We start from the raw sequence: 21,745 nt of genomic DNA on the forward strand, positions 1-21,745 counted from the left end.
TTAACCTCACTAGCGTGAGATAAACAAATCCACGTGCAGCTGTCATCCGCCATCTTTAATCTATAGAGCACAGTGCTGCCCTCTTTAGCTACTTACCTTTGAAATGTGGTGGCGGATAATTTGAAAAATGCTTTTTGACAGCAGCCATCTTGCATCGCAAACCTCAGTGCTGCCCTCTTTAGCTAGATACCTGTGGTGGCAGACAATTCCACGTGACAGCAGCCATCTTTGACCACAGTGCTGCCCTCTTTGTGGTGGCGGCAAATTCCACGTGCTCTTGTTTGGAAACAAATTCACGTGCTATTTTCTGACAGCTGTCATCCGCCATCTTGCATCACAAACCTCAGTGCTACACTCTTTAGCTAGATACCTTTGAAATGTGGTGGCGGCAAATTCTACATGCTCTTGTTTGGAAACAAACCTATGCGCTTTTTTGACAGCTATCATCCGCCATCTTGCATCACAAACTTCAGTGCTACACTCTTTAGCTACTTACCTTTGAAATGTGGTGGCGGCAAATTCTACGTGCTCTTGTTTGGAAACAAACCCATGTGCTTTTCTGACAGCTGTCATCCGCCATCTTTAATCCAGATAGAACAGTGCTGCACTCTTTAGTTGAAATGTGGTGGCGGCAAATTCCACGTGCTCTTATTTGGAAACAAACCTATGCGCTTTTTTGACAGCTATCATCCGCCATCTTTAATCCAGAGAGCACCGTGCCGCCCTCTTTAGCTACTTACCTTTGAAATGTGGTGGCGGCAAATTCTACGTGCTCTTGTTTGGAAACAAACCCATGTGCTTTTCTGACAGCTGTCATCCGCTATCTTTAATCCAGAGAGAACAGTGCTGCACTCTTTAGTTGAAATGTGGTGGCGGCAAATTCCACGTGCTCTTGTTTGGAAACAAACCCATGTGCTTTTCTGACAGCTGTCATCCACCATCTTTAATCCAGAGAGAACAGTGCTGCACTCTTTAGTTGAAATGTGGTGGTGGCTAATTCCACGTGCTCTTGTTTGGAAACAAACCTATGCGCTTTTCTGACAGCTGTCATCCACCATCTTTAATACAGAGAGAACAGTGCCGCACTCTTTAGTTGAAATGTGGTGGCGGCAAATTCCACGTGCTCTTGTTTGGAAACAAACCTATGCGCTTTTTTGACAGCTATCATCCGCCATCTTTAATCCAGAGAGCACCGTGCCGCCCTCTTTAGCTACTTACCTTTGAAATGTGGTGGCGGCAAATTCTACGTGCTCTTGTTTGGAAACAAACCCATGTGCTTTTCTGACAGCTGTCATCCGCCATCTTTAATCCAGATAGAACAGTGCTGCACTCTTTAGTTGAAATGTGGTGGCGGCAAATTCCACGTGCTCTTATTTGGAAACAAACCTATGCGCTTTTTTGACAGCTATCATCCGCCATCTTTAATCCAGAGAGCACCGTGCCGCCCTCTTTAGCTACTTACCTTTGAAATGTGGTGGCGGCAAATTCTACGTGCTCTTGTTTGGAAACAAACCCATGTGCTTTTCTGACAGCTGTCATCCGCTATCTTTAATCCAGAGAGAACAGTGCTGCACTCTTTAGTTGAAATGTGGTGGCGGAAAATTCCACGTGCTCTTGTTTGGAAACAAACCCATGTGCTTTTCTGACAGCTGTCATCCACCATCTTTAATCCAGAGAGAACAGTGCTGCACTCTTTAGTTGAAATGTGGTGGTGGCTAATTCCACGTGCTCTTGTTTGGAAACAAACCTATGCGCTTTTCTGACAGCTGTCATCCACCATCTTTAATCCAGAGAGAACAGTGCCGCACTCTTTAGTTGAAATGTGGTGGCGGCAAATTCCACGTGCTCTTGTTTGGAAACAAATTCTACGCGCTCTTCAGCTGTCATCCACCATCTTTAATCAAGAGAGCACCGTGCTGCCCTCTTTGTGGTGGCGGATAATCTGAAAAATTCTTTTCGACAAGCAGCCATCTTTAATCCTGAGAGAAGAGTGCTGCCCTCTTTAGCTACTTACCTTTGAGGCGGTTAATTTGAAAAATCAACGAGCTAGAATAACATAGAGAGGCGGAAGCGCTGCCTGGGTGAAGCTAATAGAACGAACGTCCGCCATGTTTCCTGTTGTCACACAAGCAAGGGGGCATGGCCTTTAAATGACGAAAAGTGTAGAAAATACGCATTTTAGAATCACTGGGGGAGAATTAAAGACCGTTGCCGAAAGCTTGAAGCATTAAAGCGAATACCGCCACTTCATCATATTGCGGCACGAGGCCAACATCACGATCAGTTGATTGTAGGGTAGTTCGAAAACATCGCACAGTGACATACGAATAGGCCTCGAAATCGGAACAAGAGCGTTACCCTGCTTGGCTGTTGTGGTTAAGCGTAAATTAGAATAAAAACGATGGACATAAATATTTATGACAGGAAGCCTTAAAATCATAGGGACCTACAATAGGTTACAACCTCATTCTGTTCATATTTTTAAAATTATTGCATCCTCATGAGTACTGTGTTCCTTTCTTAATCTGTTTACCCTGTTTATCCTTGGTTTTTCCTACGGACTCAGCGACGGATCCCACCTCTACCACCTCAAGGACAGAGTTCTGGAGCGTGAGACATTGGGTCGGGGGATACAACTGTGAGGGAGGGCTACACCTGCTATGCTGAACAGGGACCTTGTGGGTGGGAGAAGGAAGCGACCGTGGCCTTAAGTTAGGTATTTGCCTGGAGGAGAAGTGGAAAACCACGGAAAATCACTTCGAGGATGGCTGAGGTGGGAGTCGAACCCACTTCTACTCAGTTGACCTCCTCAGGCTGAGAGAATCCCGTTCCAGCCCTCGTGCCCCTTTTCAAATTTCGTGACGGAGCCAGGAATCGAACCCGGGCTTCCAGGGGTGGCAGCTGCTCACGCTAACCAGTACACCACAGAGGTGGCCCATGAATACTTTACCACAATAATCGTTTAGTGTAATTATTTATTATAATATAGGGGGGATATCATGTTTCTCCCATTACCATATCATACTGGGATTACTAGCTGAAAGGTAAGCTTGAAAGTTGTCCATTATGAATTGTGGCATAGTTTTAAAAACCAAGGCAACAGACATCTACAATAAAGGCTGTATACATTTCAAAAATAGCAGTAAAATACTGTATTTACCATACTTGGTGTACGTTTGAACGAAATAAGTTTTTTTTTGTGGTTACATTTTCTTGGAGGTGGGCGCTCCATTTCCTTTATTTGTAAACGTGAATGAAAATTAAATAGGGCTGGAAATGTACAGAGCATAAGCAACTGAATTGAGTGGGATACCATTTATTTCTTTTCGCTCTCACAACGCATTGTTCCGTTAATTCCTTGTTCTTTAAACGAAATATGAAACAAAATTCGATAAACAATTACCGTGGCTATCCGTACTTTCACTAAGTAAACAATAAAATGGATTTAATTACAAACAGAAATTACAAAAAGGAATCTCGGCTATAATTCAGTAATACTTAAAGTACGATATATCCTTGGTTCTATTACTCCGATTAGTACAACCATACACTGAGCTTACGGCTGGCATTCTTGAAAGCCAGAATCTATGTTTTCACTTCTTAAAACTTAGGGAATTAAATTGGCATGCACGATCTCCCTGTCACCTCAACATATGCTCTCGCGCCAATTCACTTTGTTTTGACAACCGTTAACATGGCTGCCTCTTATCAACTTGCTTCAAGCAGGGAGCGCTGATGACAGGCATACAGCCCCTCTATGTTATTCTAGCTCGTTGTGAAAAATTCTTTTCGACAAGCAGCCATCTTTAATCCAGAGAGAACAGTGCTGCCCTCTTTAGCTACTTACCTTTGAGGCGGTTAATTTGAAAAATTCTATTTAACAAGCTGCCATCTTTAATGAAAAGAGCATCGTGGTGCTATCTTGCGGGTAAATTTTACGTCACAGCTGTCATCCACCATCTTGCATTGCTAACCTTAGTGCTACCCTCTTTAGCTGCTTACCTTTGAAAAAAATCTATTTGACAAGCTGTCACCCGCCATCTTGCATCGCAAACCTCAGTGCTGCACTCTATGTGGTGGCGGATAATTTGAAAAAATCTTTTTGACAAGCAGCCATCTTTAATCAACAGAGCACCGTGCTGCCATCTTTAGCTACCGCCATCTTACATCGCTTACCTCGCTGCTGCACTTTTAGTTGAAATGTGGTGGCGGTAAATTCGAACAAGTTTAATCACGCATCGGGAAATCTAGAATATGCACGTGCTGCAGTGATGACGTCATCATGCATGTTTAGACTTGTCCGTTTTCTTAAGAGTAAGTCGGTGTAAAGGAATGTGGTAGTGGTAAAATCGAACAAGTTTAAACATTGTGCCATTTCACCGTTCTATAGTTACTATATTTGGAACAAAAATGGCGCTTCGGCTATTAGCGGGTCAGAATAAAAACAATTAATAGCTGTATGAACTGAAGAGATGATAAATTCAACCGGCAATCACAGAAGGAATTTTTTTTTAGAAGGCAGTGCGAAAGAATGACGAGAGCGGATTATTTAAATCCATTATTGAAAAAAAATCTTCCATTAGAAGAAAGGATTCTTAATTGAGCACTACACCAAGAAAGACGGAATCGCGTAAAGAAACCCAGTAATAATTGGAGAGTTTAGTCTACTGTTAGAGATAAGATCAAGTCCACGATAACCCGCCGAACACCAGCTGTAATTGACATATACGTGAGATAAGAGACCAGCTGATAAGAAACGTCAAGTTGGAGCTTCACTACGTCACGGTTGGGCTCGGAACATTTTATTTGCCCGATACTGCATAACATCAAGAGAACTGAAGTAGACGGAACAGAGTGCAATCCTTAAAGCACATAAAATTCATAACGTTTCGGCGAGCAAGGCAGTTTGAAACAAGATGATATTTAGAGTCTTATAGGCAAATTAAGCGGAACAGAAAACAAATATACTGACCACATTAGCATTACTAAGCAGATTACCATGTATAAATCCACTAATGCCTTGTATTATTCTGTCCTTGATGCAATGAAGGCCGTCATGATGTTCTAAGAAGCTGAGGCGAGGACTACTCTGGCTATGGTAACGCTTGACGAGATGGATGATCCAGGAGGATAGTAGTCAGCTGTGATGACGAGATGATTCCTTATTACTTAAGCCGAACCAGGGAGCAAGACCTACCATCCCATGACGATCAACAGCGAAATGGAAGCCAGATCCAATAAGCAAAGATAAGTCCCCATTTAAGTCGTATCGTAAGTAGAAAACCTTATTCTTTGGGTTAATGTATAATATATGTAGTAACATTTTGTGTGCGTAATTAATATACGTGTGTGTGTTCACAAGGAAATAGGTATTCATCCAAAGTTACCGTAAATTCCAAACATAGGCGTTAAAGTACCAGTGAAATGCCGTTCGTAAATCTGTCAATATGAGAGTGGAGAAGTGATTGATATTTTTCATAATTTGTTGTCAGTGAAATATTAAAGTATTATGAGGAACCTAATATTTATATGCATGATGGTTTTGACTAAGAGCAAGCGTAAAGATCGTATTTAGGGAGTCTTACAAGGAAATTTGATGGCACAATTTTAAGGTTACAGTGTACTATTTATTTGATACTATGACAGTAATGGTAATGAATATATATACGTGCAGGTGATAGTACATATGTTGTGTTTTGATGGAATGAGTGCTTCAATTATAAATGCTACGCGATAATGGAAGTGTTCAATAATGAATATAGTTAGCATATGAATTGCTAGTGTATTTTGATGGTGATAGTTACTGTTATTTAAGGTGTCGGTCATAGTATTTCTTCGAGAAATGGTAGTATGTGTGGGTTGCACATGCTAAGGTGTCGGTAGTGAAACGTACTGTTTCTGATTGTTATTTATTTCCCTAATATATATATGATACAGTTTAGGATACGATCTTAATGCCATCACTAAAGAATTAATTGAATAAGTAGGATCTTCGAAGAGCCGAGAGATCACTTACATAAACATTTAGACCTTCACTGACATAACTACGACTGTTTTCATATGTTCTCACTTACGGCAAGTCAGCTTACGATTTATTTATTTTCTTTTGGAGCAATATTAGACATCACTGGTAACTTAGACTTTCATATGTGGATTTTAGATGAGGATAGAGTCTTCCTATGTGTCAGTTTTTCCACACATGGTATTTCGTTGGAATATTAATCGTAATATACTTGGAAATGTTATGGTAAGTCATATACGCACTTTAGCTGAAATTTAACCATGAATTAAAGGAATAATTGAATAATTTAGCAATGTAATCCTTACGATGGGAATAATTTGAAGATGCTTACGACTTAAAGTGGACTTAGTTTTGCTTATATGGAGGCTAGTTGGTACAAAATATGAAACATTGAACAAATTGAAACTTCGAATAGAGTAAATACCTAAGGATCAAATAGTAATCTTTTCACACGATTTTTCTACTGTGCGTGGACATTGAGATGAACTGTTTTCAACCGAGTGATATACATTTCTGTAATTGTATGTGAATTTAATTCAGGCAATTGAATCTTGATGATTTCGAGAAGCAACTTAGCTTAATATTCAGGGATTCCAGATCTTAATTAATTAATTAATTAATTGAGTGATTAATTATTGGCCATTTTCTTTGCGTTTTCCTCATTTTCCAATTGAACTTTAATTTGAATTGTATATAGTAGGAATATAGTTTATTTTACTTAGAACTTTCGGATGCATCCAAATAATTCATTCATTACAAACATTATAATAATTATAATTATTGCAATTATCCAACTTTTTCAATTATGTTGAGTAATTTTACTTATTATGTAATTTAATTGTTTTCCTTTTCATCTCAATCCCTTGGAAACTACTTAGTTATAATATAATTTTTCGATAGGCTAAGATTATGAGTCAGATGAATAAGGCCTAAGTTCATTTATTTATTTATTTATCAGAGGTTTTCCCAAACCTATTTCTTCAAGACAACATCAATATATTATTGAGAAACTGAGTGAATAGGAAACCTGTTATACTGTATAAATGATTTTTCAAGGTAATCAACGTTTATTCCAATTCATCCATAAATCAATTTATGAATAAAAGCTGAGTAGAGTAACATTGGATTCTTTCAATGTCTGCTTAGAGTAAGTACTAGATATAAGCTTGGAATGATTAATTTTCATTGCGATCATGATGATATCATGTACGGTGTTCTTGGCAAGCCACGATAATTTGATTTTTGCGATAAATTTTGGTATCAAAAATATACGGTAACCGACTAATAGCGTGTTGAAGACGTTCATCTACGTAGGTTGGTATTTACCGTAGGCCGTCGGTGTCCTTTCTCACGCGGAACTCACAACCCAGGAATATTCAGCAGATGAAATTATTATCAAGAGCTAGTCTGGAAACTCGTGTAATCAACCTGGACGCGGGATGGTGCAACATGCATCGGGAAAGCTAGAGTAAGCACGTGCTGTTGTGATGACGTCATTGTGCATGTTTAGACCTGATCGTTTTTCTTAAGAGTAAGTCGGTGTAAAGCAATGCAATAAGTACAACATTTTTTGAATGCGATCAAATATTTATTTACAAATGTACTACAACAGTGTTCGTTTTTGCTGCTGACAAGGTTGGTGTGCTTCTTAACAACGTATGCTTCTGAAATGCCTCCTGCAACATTCAAATTAAACAAAACATTTAGAAATATATTATACTAAGTATGTTATGCTTTACAGAGATCATATACTTCTTACCTTGCTGTTATTCCTTTTCGGAATCATCATCATCATCATGAGGTACTAGAGAAAGTTCGTTCATACAGGGTGTACAGTGTTCAATCCTCGGATTTGGTCCATCCCAATCATCATCACCATTTTCTCCTCGATGCTTGTAATATCGTTCACAAGTTCTGCATAATGCTACTTCGATCGACATCTTACTGTGTAGAGGAAGGATGTCCCAAAAATTATGTACGTAAGAGGCAGCGTACGTATATAAAAATCCTGGTGGTAAGTATTGAATAAGATGTTTCGGCATCGACGATCTATGTTTATAGAACATCTTAATAGCCTCACTCACTCGTGAAAGACAAATAAGATGTTGCGTATGAGCATGCAAACAGCATGCACATTTACAGTTTTGTTCCATAGCGTACGATGTCGAAGCACACACTAATGAAAATGATAAAGATCTATTCTTATTTGTAGTCTCGTAACAATATTCGTTAGCGGATGGTAAGTAACATCACTCATATGAATAATAAGACAATAGGCTGTTGTGTTAGCAGGAATGTTTTCAGATGTTTCAAATTCTAAACGAATATCAACTGGAGATTCTTTTGTAGATTCTTCATGATAGGAGCAGTCTATAACTACAATCGGTGCTTTATTTTTAAATTCTTGAGGTGTAAATAGCGGACGATCTTCTTTCTGATAATACGATGATTGAAATTTACAAAACATGTCATAGAGCATCCCAAACTTATTTTTCTCAAAGTTAATGTCGATGTTTTCGTAGGGATACGTAATTCCGTTGAGATATAGTTTAACGTGTCTTAATTTACAGTGATCAAACAGTGAGCTATCTTTTTCGTGATTGAATTTACGATTAGTTTGAAATCCAAAAATAATGTACAAGGGCTTCTCAGTAAAACGTGATGTTTTAACAGCCCAGCTATGCTTGTTTATAGGTGGTAACACAGGATATTCATGCAGCTCCCAACTTCTAAAACGTATAGGTAATGGTGTATCATTTTCTACAATCTTGAGCAATCGAAGTTTTTCACGATCAGATAAGGTTACATGTGGAATCCGCCACAGTATACGATGCAGTGTTATTTTCGCTTCTACAGGTGTTTCTACTGCTTTAAGAGAATTGTAATCACTTCGATCACGGATTAGAATAAGCTCTTGTTTTGCGTTGATTATAATACGTGTAAAGTCTTCTGCGAATCCAAAAATATGTTTCAGTGATAACATACCCGTAAAAGTTCCATCCTCATTAATCATCCATTTGTTAGTAGCTTTTGGACACCATCCAGCCATCCGCAAAAGATTACTTTCTTCATCACAGAAAGAAGGGTAGAGTTTCATTGCACTTGTAATACCAACATTCTTCGTTCGATCTATTTCAACATTATTTACTTCATATCGCGCTTCAGAAAAGAGAAAAGCTAGAGCATGGTTGTTTAGTTGTGAAGTGCTTGGTCCACTTCCATCAGACTTTTCTAATCGTCCTTCAATATAGAGGTAGCTTTTGTGTGGTAAGGTGTAAACATCTTGTTGATTAATAATAAAATGAATTTCATCATTGTTATTTAATCCAAACGTAAAAGGTTGAGAGAAATGAAGCTCACTTCGTACTACACCTTCACGACTTTCTACTGTATTCGTAATGTCTAGCATTTCTTCCATTCTGTTGTAGTAGTGTATATCCTAAATCTTGGAGTATCTGCTTATGGGTATCTGTTAACTCGATGAGTCTCTGCACACATGTAGTATGTCTTCGGAATGTACACCGTGTTTTATAGATGGTTTTCATACTGGTTTAAGATGTAGTTTGTAAGCTACGTACGCGTGCTGATCTAAATGAATAAGCTGATTATGTTTATTTACAAGTCTAAGAGTAATGTTGCTAATGTGTTTTACAGACACAGAATGATAAAGAACTACTGCTGGTTTCTCACAAATAGTATATCCACGTTCCTCTGTAACAATAAAGTCGTGCAGGACGTGCGAAGGTTGTAGATTACTATTCAAGTCTGTAATAATATTACAAGTAATGTTCACATTTTAATCATCGAAGAGTTTTATACGTTGATCAGACTCGTAACGTACGTTCGGTAGGAGCTCCCTCGATGAAAATCCAAGCAGTGGTCCAATCGAATCAGGTTGTGATTTGAAGTCAATCTTAAATGGTGATTCAATAACACATTTATGTGTAATGTTGCTTATAGTGATTGAGAACTTGTAATTATGATTACTAAAACTATCTTCCCCAAACTGATCAATTAACGTACTTTCAATATAGTCGTGAATATCGTCTACTGTATAACTACCTGAGGGTAGTGTTAGCACATACTCATCGTAATAGAACTTGTTTACACCATCACGCACATTATAGATTTTATTGTAGCTTTCAAACGATACTAGTCCAAGACTATGCGGCTGATAGCTAACTAAAGAGTGCGACACTGTTCTCTCTGGATTAAAGATGGTGGATGACAGCTGTCAGAAAAGCCCATAGGTTTGTTTCCAAACAAGAGCACGTGGAATTAGCCACCACCACATTTCAACTAAAGAGTGCAGCACTGTTCTCTCTGGATTAAAGATGGTGGATGACAGCTGTCAGAAAAGCACATGGGTTTGTTTCCAAACAAGAGCAGGTGGAATTTGCCGCCACCACATTTCAACTAAAGAGTGCAGCACTGTTCTCTCTGGATTAAAGATGGCGGATGACAGCTGTCAGAAAAGCACATGGGTTTGTTTCCAAACAAGAGCACGTAGAATTTGCCGCCACCACATTTCAAAGGTAAGTAGCTAAAGAGGGCGGCACGGTGCTCTCTGGATTAAAGATGGCGGATGATAGCTGTCAAAAAAGCGCATAGGTTTGTTTCCAAACAAGAGCACGTGGAATTTGCCGCCACCACATTTCAACTAAAGAGTGCAGCACTGTTCTCTCTGGATTAAAGATGGCGGATGACAGCTGTCAGAAAAGCACATGGGTTTGTTTCCAAACAAGAGCACGTAGAATTTGCCGCCACCACATTTCAAAGGTAAGTAGCTAAAGAGTGTAGCACTGAAGTTTGTGATGCAAGATGGCGGATGACAGCTGTCAGAAAATAGCACGTGAATTTGTTTCCAAACAAGAGCACGTGGAATTTGCCGCCACCACAAAGAGGGCAGCACTGTGGTCAAAGATGGCTGCTGTCACGTGGAATTGTCTGCCACCACAGGTATCTAGCTAAAGAGGGCAGCACTGAGGTTTGCGATGCAAGATGGCTGCTGTCAAAAAGCATTTTTCAAATTATCCGCCACCACATTTCAGAGGTAAGTAGCTAAAGAGGGCAGCACTGTGCTCTATAGATTAAAGATGGCGGATGACAGCTGCACGTGGATTTGTTTATCTCGCGCTAGTGAGGTTAAGTTGGTAGCACTAAGGTTTAGGCCCGCCAAGATGGCAGCACTGCCGATGACAGGTGACGAATTTTACATCTACTACGATAAAGAGGGCAGCACAGTGCTCTGTGGTTTAAAGATGGCGGATGACAGCTGTCAAAAAAGCACGTGGCTTTGTTTACCACGCGCTAGTTAGGTCAAGTTGGTACTACTGAGGTTTAGGCCCGTCAAGATGGCAGTACTGAGGTTAGCGATGCGTTGTTGTCTGTCAGAAAGCAAGTGGCTGTCAAAAACACGTGGCTTTGTTTACCTCGCGCTAGTTAGGTTAAGTTGGTACTACTGAGGTTTAGGCCCGTCAAGATGGCAGTACTTAGGTTAGCGATGCGTTGTTGTCGATGACAGCTGTCAAAAAGCACGTGGCTTTGTTTACAAATTCAAATTTCCCGCGGGTGGTGGAGGAGGCCTCTGGCTGTGGTGGTGGTGGAGGAGGCATCTGGGAGGCCTCTGGCTGTGGTGGTGGTGGAGGTGGCCTCTGGGAGCCCGGTGGCGGTGGCGGAGCCCGAACCATCCAATTATACTACTGAGGTAATCTGGCAGTTTTCGAGCATCAAATTCACCAATCATCTCTGCATGCAATAGTGAGGTTAACTTTAACAAACTACAAAACTACACAAACCACGCAACTCAACAACAAACCCATCTAAAAGTGTTACCACAGATAGCACAAACCGAGTTAAACTCACGCCACCGCACAAATCAATTCACACAGGTGAAAAATCAACAGTTGCAATAAGTGCGCTCAAACATTTACCCATATCTCACACACTGTTTCACACAGGAGAGAAACTCCACAGTTGCATTAAATGAGGTCATACATTCACTGCTATCCCATAAACCGATCCACACAAGAGTAAGTCTACAGCTGCAACAAATACGGACCAGCATTCACTGCTAAAGCGAGAGGTCTTCCCCGGGTGAAGAACGACTTATGACTAGAGACGGGAATTTGCCTATTTTATTCCTGTGTTCAGAAACATAGGCTTTTGAGATATAAATCCATTTTAGGGTCTTTTTAGCTATATTTCCTTGGTTTTATTGTGCCTATAAATGCCTATTTCAGGGGTTTGTCCCTATTTGGAGTATAATTGCCTATTTGCTGCCTTTTGACTGTATTTTAAGACAGCCGATTTTCTTCCAGTGCATTATATTGTAGCTAGCGTGCTCGTCAGAATTATCTTCTCCTTTCTCAATATCTGTTTACCCCACGAACAAAAGTGGGAATTCTTAGAAGTCACCAGTTGTCGTTCTAGGGAAATTTCCATCAGGAGAAACAAGGAACAATTTGACCTCGAAGCCTTCAACCCGTCCAACCTCCTAAAACCAGTCAACGTCGAACTATGTTGCACAACCCATATGCCCTGTACCTCTATTTCGATGCGAACTGTTGTACGTGTACGCTTTATGCTCAGAACGTGTTGTGATTTATTGTGAAGTGGGAGAAGAAAAAGAAGTGTATTTGTGGCACTGCCCAAATAAAAATCGTCGAAAAGTTCGTTTGTTCCTCTTATCTTTATTTATGATTGAGAACTGTGAGCGCATTTCATTGTAGCATATATACGCCTATTAATTGATGTATTGTAGCAAGTTGGATTTTTTTTGCAATGCTGTATTAGTCGTGAACTTTCAATAATTTATATTGCTAAAATGTAAATAATCATTAAATTACTGAACGAGGAGTTGGAACGCCGGTGGTCTCTTGTCACAGAATGGATGGAAATTAAATCGGTATTTTTAACTGTGATTCATTTCCTGTGAAAATAGAAATTTACAACTAAAATGCAATTTTTAAAACTTCCTTTAAAAAATCGTGAATTCTATTACACTTCCGCTAAAACTTCGCGAAACACAGGTTGCATATCCCATGTAGCCCGGCTAAGACGGTGCCATAGCGTGTTTTACGAGGTTGGCAAGGCTATCTTTACAAGACCGCGCCAGCGAAAAGACCGTTGGTTTGGATTGGTGAGGTCCGGTAAATAATCGTTGTGCTTGGTGGAGGGGGGAACAAAGAGTCTGAGGGGCATAAGCCCCAGGTTAACAAGCCTCTAGCATCCCCTCTAGAGTCTTGCTAAATTGTGACAAAAATAAGGTTATGGGCGCATGTCACGACAATTTCAAATTACGCGGTTTTAAATTTTCAACGAGGTTGGTGGCCTTTTGGGCACACATGATGCAGGGTCTGTTGCAGGCACCAGAAAACAGTCTTCATGACAGCTGACCCGGATGACCAAATCCGGCGAACAGAAACAAAATGTTCACAAATCTGAGATTTTTAATGCCTCCGTTTTCATTCTTCTATATAAGTAAGAATACTGCTAGGCCCAGCTTGGTGGGTCCCTGGCAAGCAAAAAGGACGGAGCTCTCCTTTACCCTACTCCGGTATCGTTTCACGTCTTTTTAATTATATTTTTCACACGATACTGCCAGATTATAACTGAAAATCCTTGAGGACGTATTTCCATGCAAATTATTAGTTCCTACTTTAAAGTTTTGTTCTTCTAGAAACATCATCTCTAATAGTCTTTTCTTATGAAACAAATGCATGATATATACTAAGCATTATTGCCAATTAGCCCAACTGTAGAAATTTCAGATATAGGAACAATGTAATTTATGTCAGTTTTATTATTTTTCAGATCAAATGTGAGAAAATTACCACATAGATCAACTTAGAAATACTGCGATGCATCTGATATGAGTAAAGAAATCTGTATCAACACAATCTTTCTACTGGGACCTTTCCCATCACCTCCCATAGCTCATGGGACCATGTGACAAAAAATAACCCTGTCGGGTCATGAACACATGGGACCATGCTCCACAGAAGTCGATAGTCAAGGGACCTTTTCGGCCTGTGACAATGCCTTCTCATTGGGATTATATATAATTAATCCACTCACATGAGGCGACAAATGCCCATACGGCACAGCAAGGTCGTTGTTACTCTCCCGTTCCTAAGATCTGAACCCCGGCCACTCAAGGTCGCACACCGACCGCGGCGATAAAAATAAAATATCTTCCAACTAACTTAAAGGCATACGATGAACGGAAGAGGTTATGAATGCTAATTATCGGCAAAAATAGGCACAGATTTAGATGTCTTAAACATATAATTAACTCTCGTTGAACAATTTTACAACCTGCAACCTTGTTATCTCCTTTCAAGTGAAATACATTTTATTCAAGTTACAGCGACGGGCGATCAGGTCCGTGCTGTCACCCAAGTGAATATTAGATCCACATCATTATGAGAGTCTTTCCCGTGGTCTAATGACATTCCGCTGTTGAATTTTAATAACAGGAAAAATCACATACTCATATCAAGCACTTGGGTGTTCACATATAGTTTCACACAACTCGGAGAAAATCGAATTGCATTTCCTACAATCTTCATTGTTAACCTTGGTTTCGAATTTAAGGACACGATTATTTTACCTGTTGAGTACTGTAAACAGGATTATAATGAACCTAACTTATTTACAGAAAAAAGAGAAACTATGGTCTTACGGATATAAATATTCCCGGATTACATATTGAAATTACAACAAGTTACACTAATTCACCCTGAGATCCGCATTAGAGTGGCCACGAAAAGTACAATATCTAAAGGATTTTTAAAAAATTAATCATAAAATGATAGGTAACTCGACGGAGTTACAGTACACCCTATCCCAAAATAATAAAATGCACACAATTCTAGTTACTACAAATCACCTCATTTGAGGACTAATGATACACATCTTAGGGTTGCAACCCTCCACTCAAACGAACTATCAAAGGATTTTTCACGAAGTCTAAATTAAATCACTAATTATCAAAACATCTTATTTACACACTTACAACACCTGGAAAAGAAAAACACATATCATCACATTTACATTAATAGTGGCTGCATTTAGTTTACCATCATCCGCCGCTTGTGTGTCTTACTCCACCACCGTGCCCGAGATACGAACAAAAGTCCTTCAGTTCTCCCACATCGGGTATCCTGAAAGAAAATTCACCCTATCTATCGCTACTATAGGTGTATGAATTAAAGATCCCTGCATTCATTCAACCTAGCCTTTTAGAATGTGATAATCGATTGAAATAAAACATTTTACTACCATAAGAACAGAAGATTTGTGAGAATTTTACTTCCTCGGTGAAGCGGCATTTACCCTTCGTTCAGCTGGCCTGCTGTTACACAAACAGGAAAGGGAAAAAAACAAGCCCGACCTTCTCGAGACGACGGCAATAAAATACTGCCTGTCAGTTGCTCCCTAACACTGGGGCACTCATCTATTTAAAACCAACATTGACGCGTTCATAATGCCTACCCACAGGGTCATTTTATTTCACGCAGTAACAACTGATGCACTTTTGATCAGTTCAACTCAGCCCAGGCCTCATTCATATAAAAAAAATTCTCTCAATATTTGTGCCATTATATCACTTCATAATTCCTCGACTCAACGGAGGTCCGAGGTTCAAAACAAATTTTCCCTCATCACAGGATTACCACAATTCCGTCAGCTAGCAAGCTAGAATTTACTCCTATCTCAGATAATAATAATAATAATGATAATTGTACCGGGCGGTACACCTCCACGTCGCCAATTCAAACTTTGCGCCAGTTGAAACTCCCCTACTGGAGGAAGTCTGAACTTTATCTAAGGTGTTAATTTTCAAGTTTCTCAGAAGATGTCACTACTTGGAAATTTTGAAGTTTCTGAACTGGGTCGTTTTCTATGTATTTTTGTTTGGCCTGTAGTAAGAAGTGTGAACTTTCTCTTCTAGAGGACACTACTGAAGAACTACAATGGTGCACCCTAGTGCGAAGTGAAAGAACTGTTTTTTGGAGAAAATTTGAATTCATAAGTTTGTTCTTTGTTAAATTTCTTGCAATCATGGTTTAAATTGGCAATATTAACCCTTTCTTTCCCCTTGTTTTGAATTTAGCCAATCCCGAATTTCTTTAGTTAATTTATGACCAATCAGGTGTATCTTCCCCAAAGGGGATATGTTGCTTAACCCTAGCCAATAAAATGATTGTAGGCGGGTGTTCTCATTCCTGAAACGCCTCGAACTTTCCGCGAGAGTATATAAACTGCTGATTTACGGGTCTCCGCGCCACTCCAGTAACATCTTTTGGTGTGTAAAGTACATAGCAGGGGGCGGGAAGCGCCTCTTTCTTCGGGCAGCAGTTCAACGACAAGGTAATGGCCGTTTAATAACTTCTTTTCTTGCTAGCTCAGCAGTTTAACTCTCGGGGCAGGTCCGATGCTTTTCCACCATGTAACCTTTCCTTAAAATGTAAAGACTCTTAGTATCTATTCTCTCTTAAGCTACATATTGGGATAGAGAGTGCTTAACCCTCTCGAGCTCCCACTCATATTGCATTGAGGTGAACTTACTTTTCACAACCGGTTCTTCCTTAACGTAATGTAAATTGTTTCATTCTAAAGTCACCTCTTTAGTATGGGATTAGCCCTTGCATTAGCGGCCTAGAGCCAGATTAGGTTTTAAACAAAATGTATTAGGAGTGCAGATCACCTCCTCTCAAATTGGTATTTTAGAGGCCATGTAATTAACCTTTTCTCTCTTAATAGGCCTCAGTAGGTTGGGTATTTTACCCCTGTGTTTATGTCCTTAGAGGACAACTTGAAGGTGGAGTTTGGTGTGGCCTTTTATAGGCTTAAACGTTGAGAGCGGTTTGCTCTTTTTGAAATTTGGTTCTGCGTGCCTCGAGGAGGCTTTACTGTGTAATTTGGAGCAAGTGCTCCTGGGCATGAATGGGGTTTTCTGCCCCTCTGTTGAAACTTGTTTTGGGGTAAAGTTGGGCTAGTTGCCCAAGAATTGCGAGTTCGGGGCTCGAAGCCCAAATCCTGTAAATACTGTAATTGTACTTTTGTTGCCTTGCTACTCTGTACCTGCCATGCTTGTTATTTCTTGATTTTGCAAAGAAAATATAACCTTGTTAAATTTTAAATTAACTTTAATTTCGTAGCCTGAGACCTGTTCACCCCCGCACATTCTTTCACCTCTGCTGTTCCACAGATACCTCGGAACAAGTGGTAGCAGAGCGTGGTTGAATGGGTCTCAATTTAGCCCCTTTTGACGGCTAAACATTGCTTTGATCCGAACTCTAACAATTTTCTCAGTTGCTGGAATTTTTTGATTTTTCCTTTTTCAAAATTGTTCTGTCATCATGCCCGGCCCTCGCGATGTTCTCCATCTTAACTATTTGCGCAAGGAGGAGTTGATCTATGAGTTAACTATTAGAAATGTGCAATCTGGAGGCACGGTTGCGGTAGATACAAATAAGCTTAGAGAGTCCCTTGATTTGCCCATTTCCATCCCCACTTTGGGACAGAAAGAAATTGACGACTCTCTTTCTACGATCACTGACAATACTACTGAGCTAGCATCCGTAGTTAGTTTTTTTGAAGAAAATGATCCTTCTCCTAATCAAATTAAGCGTGTGCAAGCCAGGCTATTTCATTTTTCAAATAGAGTTAACGATCTGTTGTCTCTGAAGTTGAATGACGTTCAGAGGAAGGAAGCTAGTATGGTTCTTGAAAAATCTTTCTGAATTGTCCAGTAAAGTTACCCAATTGTTAACTGGGGAAGTTCCTCCCAAAACTGATCAACCCGTCACGGTGAATGTAGGTAGCGAGGAAGAGCCTCCTAAGGGAGACGTCAATAGGAAAACCGTTGCAGCTCAAACAACCTCTGCCCCATTGGAGAACGAGTCTGAACGCCGAACCTCGTTGAATAATGTACGTTCTGAATTGACATCTTTGCCACTTAAACCTTTACCTACTATGTCACCTGGGTTCAGCAGCTTGCCTCATCCATTAGCAATGTTGCTGAGAGGTATCTCTAAATTTTCTGTTAACACTACCAGTGAAGTTATTTCATTCTGAAGGTTTTTAGTTGAGTTCCAGGATCATGCCCTTGTTTCTTCTCTTTCTCCATGTCAGATTTTGCAAATCATCTATCCCTATGCAATTGGTATTCTCTCAGACAAAATAGTAAGAGCCATTGCCGAGCAATCATCTATTGAGGACTTCCACGCCCACTTGCTAGCTAACTTCATCCCGGCTAGGGCAAGGTCCTCCCTTATTCAGAAGTACTATTATCGTGTACAGCGGTTGGATGAAAACTTGACAAATTTCATCCAAGATATTAAGTTCTATACTAGGGTGTTTGCTCTTCACTTCCCTGAGGATCAGATTGTACAAGCTATTGTGGAAGGCATTTCACCATCCTATAGGTCATATTTGTGTTTCGCGGCGTGCCCGCAAACCTTCTCTGAACTTGAAGCATTGGCCGTCTCAGCGGAAGGAGTTAGATACGCCGATTCCTTGCGTGTAGCGAAAGAACCCCCTCCTTCTTTTAGTAATCCTCGGCCTCCACCTCGCCGACCAGTCACGCCTCGTAAATGTTATGCTTGCGGGTCGCCTGACCATCTTCGGAACAAGTGCCCAGTGATTAAATCTAGTAGGGTAAATAATGGAGCTGGCTCATCACAAGGCTGTTTTAAATGTGGGGCTTTCTCACATATCGCCAAGAATTGCCCAAATTCAAATAGCACCCCCTCCTGCTCAACTTCTATTGCAACTTCCACCAATGCCAATAATAAAAAATGACTAGTGGCTTCGGCTGAGTCGACTAATCCCTCTTCCCGAGGCTCAGCCCCTGGTAAACAGGTCGTAAATTCAGGGAAAATTCAGTCCTCAAATTCATCTGTTGAATGCCCCAAAGAATGTCTTAGGATTGCGGCGGATACCCCCGCACCCGTACCTTTTCTCAAACTTGAGTTAAATAATGAGCCTATAACAAGCTCTATTAGATTCAGGCAGTGTTTGCTCTATTATTTCGGCTGAATGGTATGCAAAATTGAAATCTGTTTGTAAGCTTCCTGACTATTGTTTGTCTGCGATCCAATATGTTTCGGCTAATTCATCTCCATTAGGATTTCTAGGTTCTTTACAGGTCAAAATTCGTATTTTTAAATTTACATGGAAAATCAAATTGTTTGTGGCTAAGCACTTGTCTTGCCCCATCATATTGGGAGCTGACTTCATTTCTCACAGTGGTCTTGTGCTCGATCTTCAGAGTAAGTCGTGCACATTCAAATTTGCTTCCAATTGTAAAATCCCCTTGTTAAAGTGTAATTCTGTATCATGTTCCTCTATTTCGCCTACCCAGGATGAGATGTTGTTAGACCTTAGACATCTACCTGAGGAGCAGGCTAATAGTATTCGTAAGTTGTGTCAGTCCTTTCCAGAGGTGTTCTCTGATACTCTTGGTGTTACTGACCTTATTGAATACAAAATTGAGGTCACGGACTCGATTCCGGTCCGTTTTCCACCATATAGGCTGTCTCCACCTAAAATGAAGTCTCTGAAAGAAATTATTGATCAAATGTTGAAGGATGGTATTATTAGGCCCTCTAAGTCGGCGTATTCTTCGCCTATTTTTCTAGTCCCGAAACCCCAAGGAGGCTTCAGGCCTGTCATTGATTATAGGGCTCTCAATCGGAAGGTGGTGTTACAATCTGTGCCCCTTCCCGACCTTCATTCTTGCTTTTCATGGTTTCGTAAGGCCAAGTTCTCTACTATCTTGGACCTGAATCAGGCCTACAATCAAATTCCCCTAGTCGAAGAGTCTAAAGACCTGACAGCGTTTGCTACGGACTGGAATTTGTATGAATACAACTGCGTGCCTTTCGGGCTCCCCACGGGAGTAGCTGTACTCACTAGACTGATAGATAGGGTCTTCTCCGACATCAAATTTGAGTACTTGTATCACTACTTGGATGATGTCGTCGTATTTTCGGAGACCTTTGAAGAACATCTAGATCATCTGCGAGAAGTTCTCAATCGCCTTCGTAAGGCTGGGTTAACTGTGAAGTTGTCCAAGGTTGCCTTTGCTAAGCCCTCCATGTCATTCCTAGGGCATATTGTGTCACCTGATGGTGTGGCAGTCGATCATTCTAGAACACAGGCCATCCGTGATTTTAAACCTCCCAAGGACATCAAAGGTATCGCCAGGTTCATTGGTATGGTGAATTTCTTCAGGAAGTTTATTCCTAACTTCGCTAGTAGAGCGGCGCCCTTGAACCTTCTTCGTAGGAAAGGCATCAAATTTGAGTGGGGACCTTCTCAACAAGCCGCTTTTGAAGATCTTAAATTAGCTCTCTGTAATGCCCCTGTCCTTGCTATGCCCGATTTCTCGAAGAAATTCATCGTCCAAACTGACGCGTCGTCGTCGGCGGTAGCTGCAGTCCTTCTTCAAGAGACTGAACTAGGGTGGCGACCCATCGCCTATGCATCTAGGACTTTGTCGGCTCAAGAAGCCAAGTATTCCATCTATGAGCTCGAAGGTTTGGCAGTCTTATTTGCCTTAGAAAAGTTCCGTCTCTAACTGGAACATGTCAAATTCGACCTGGAGACAGATAATCAAGCCTTAAGATGGGTCTTAGGTAGGCCGCGTCGTACTGGTCGTATAGCCCGTTGGGCCATCCGTATTTCTGCCTTCCAATTCGATGTCAGGCATATCAGAGGTACCGAAAATGTCGTTGCAGACGGACTCAGCCGTATGTTTTCCAACGACGTCGAGACCCATGAACAGGTCGATAGTTCATCACCTCCCGAGTCCACACTATCTGAGGTTAATGCCATCTTAACAGATGCTCCCATGCTCTTTAGGGATATCGAGAAATACCAACGTGAAGATCCGACGCTGGCTCCGATAATGGAAACCCTTTCTTCGGGGTAACATGCCGTCCCTTATGTACTGAGGATTGGTGTTCTATGTTGCCCTTCGAGGCATGATAAGATGATGAAAGTTATCGTTCCAGCTGTTCTTGTACCTATGATCTTTAAGTACTATCATGAGACCCCATTAGGGGGGCATCTAGGCATCTTTAAATCTCGTGAGAAGATTCGTGAAATGTTCATCTGGAAGGGTATGGACGGTGAAATCCGTGAACTAGTAAAGGCTTGTAAATCCTGCTTGCTTAGTAAACCTACCATGTCCACCAAGGTAGGCCTGTTGTCTTCTCACCAAGCGTCGCGCCCTATGGAACGCCTGTATATTGATTATGTAGGACCCTTCCCCCAGTCAAAGGGAAATGCCAACAAGTTCATTTTTGTATGTGTAGATGGTTTTACAAGATTTTCCTGGTTATTTCCGACTAAGCTGGCTACCGCTCAGTCCACCATTACTTGTCTAAATTCTATCTTTGCTTCTTTTGGTCGGTGTCAATATATTATGTCTGATAATGCTAAGGCTTTCACATCTAATTTATTTCGTAAATTCTGCTTCGACCTGTCCATCTCTCATGTGACAACTTCTGCTTATTACCCTCAACCATCTCTGGCTGAACGGGTTAATCGTAATCTCAGGTCCGCGCTTATTGCCTATCATCATGAAGATCATTCTAGGTGGGACACGTCCCTGCATTGGTTAGCTTTTGCTTTGAATTCGGCGGTTCATGAATCTCATAAGTTTACTCCAGCTTCGTTGATGTTCAAGTTTGTTCCCAACACGCC

This window comes from Anabrus simplex, chromosome 1 (genome assembly GCF_040414725.1).
Source record: "Anabrus simplex isolate iqAnaSimp1 chromosome 1, ASM4041472v1, whole genome shotgun sequence".
In the NCBI taxonomy this organism is placed as follows: domain Eukaryota; kingdom Metazoa; phylum Arthropoda; class Insecta; order Orthoptera; family Tettigoniidae; genus Anabrus; species Anabrus simplex.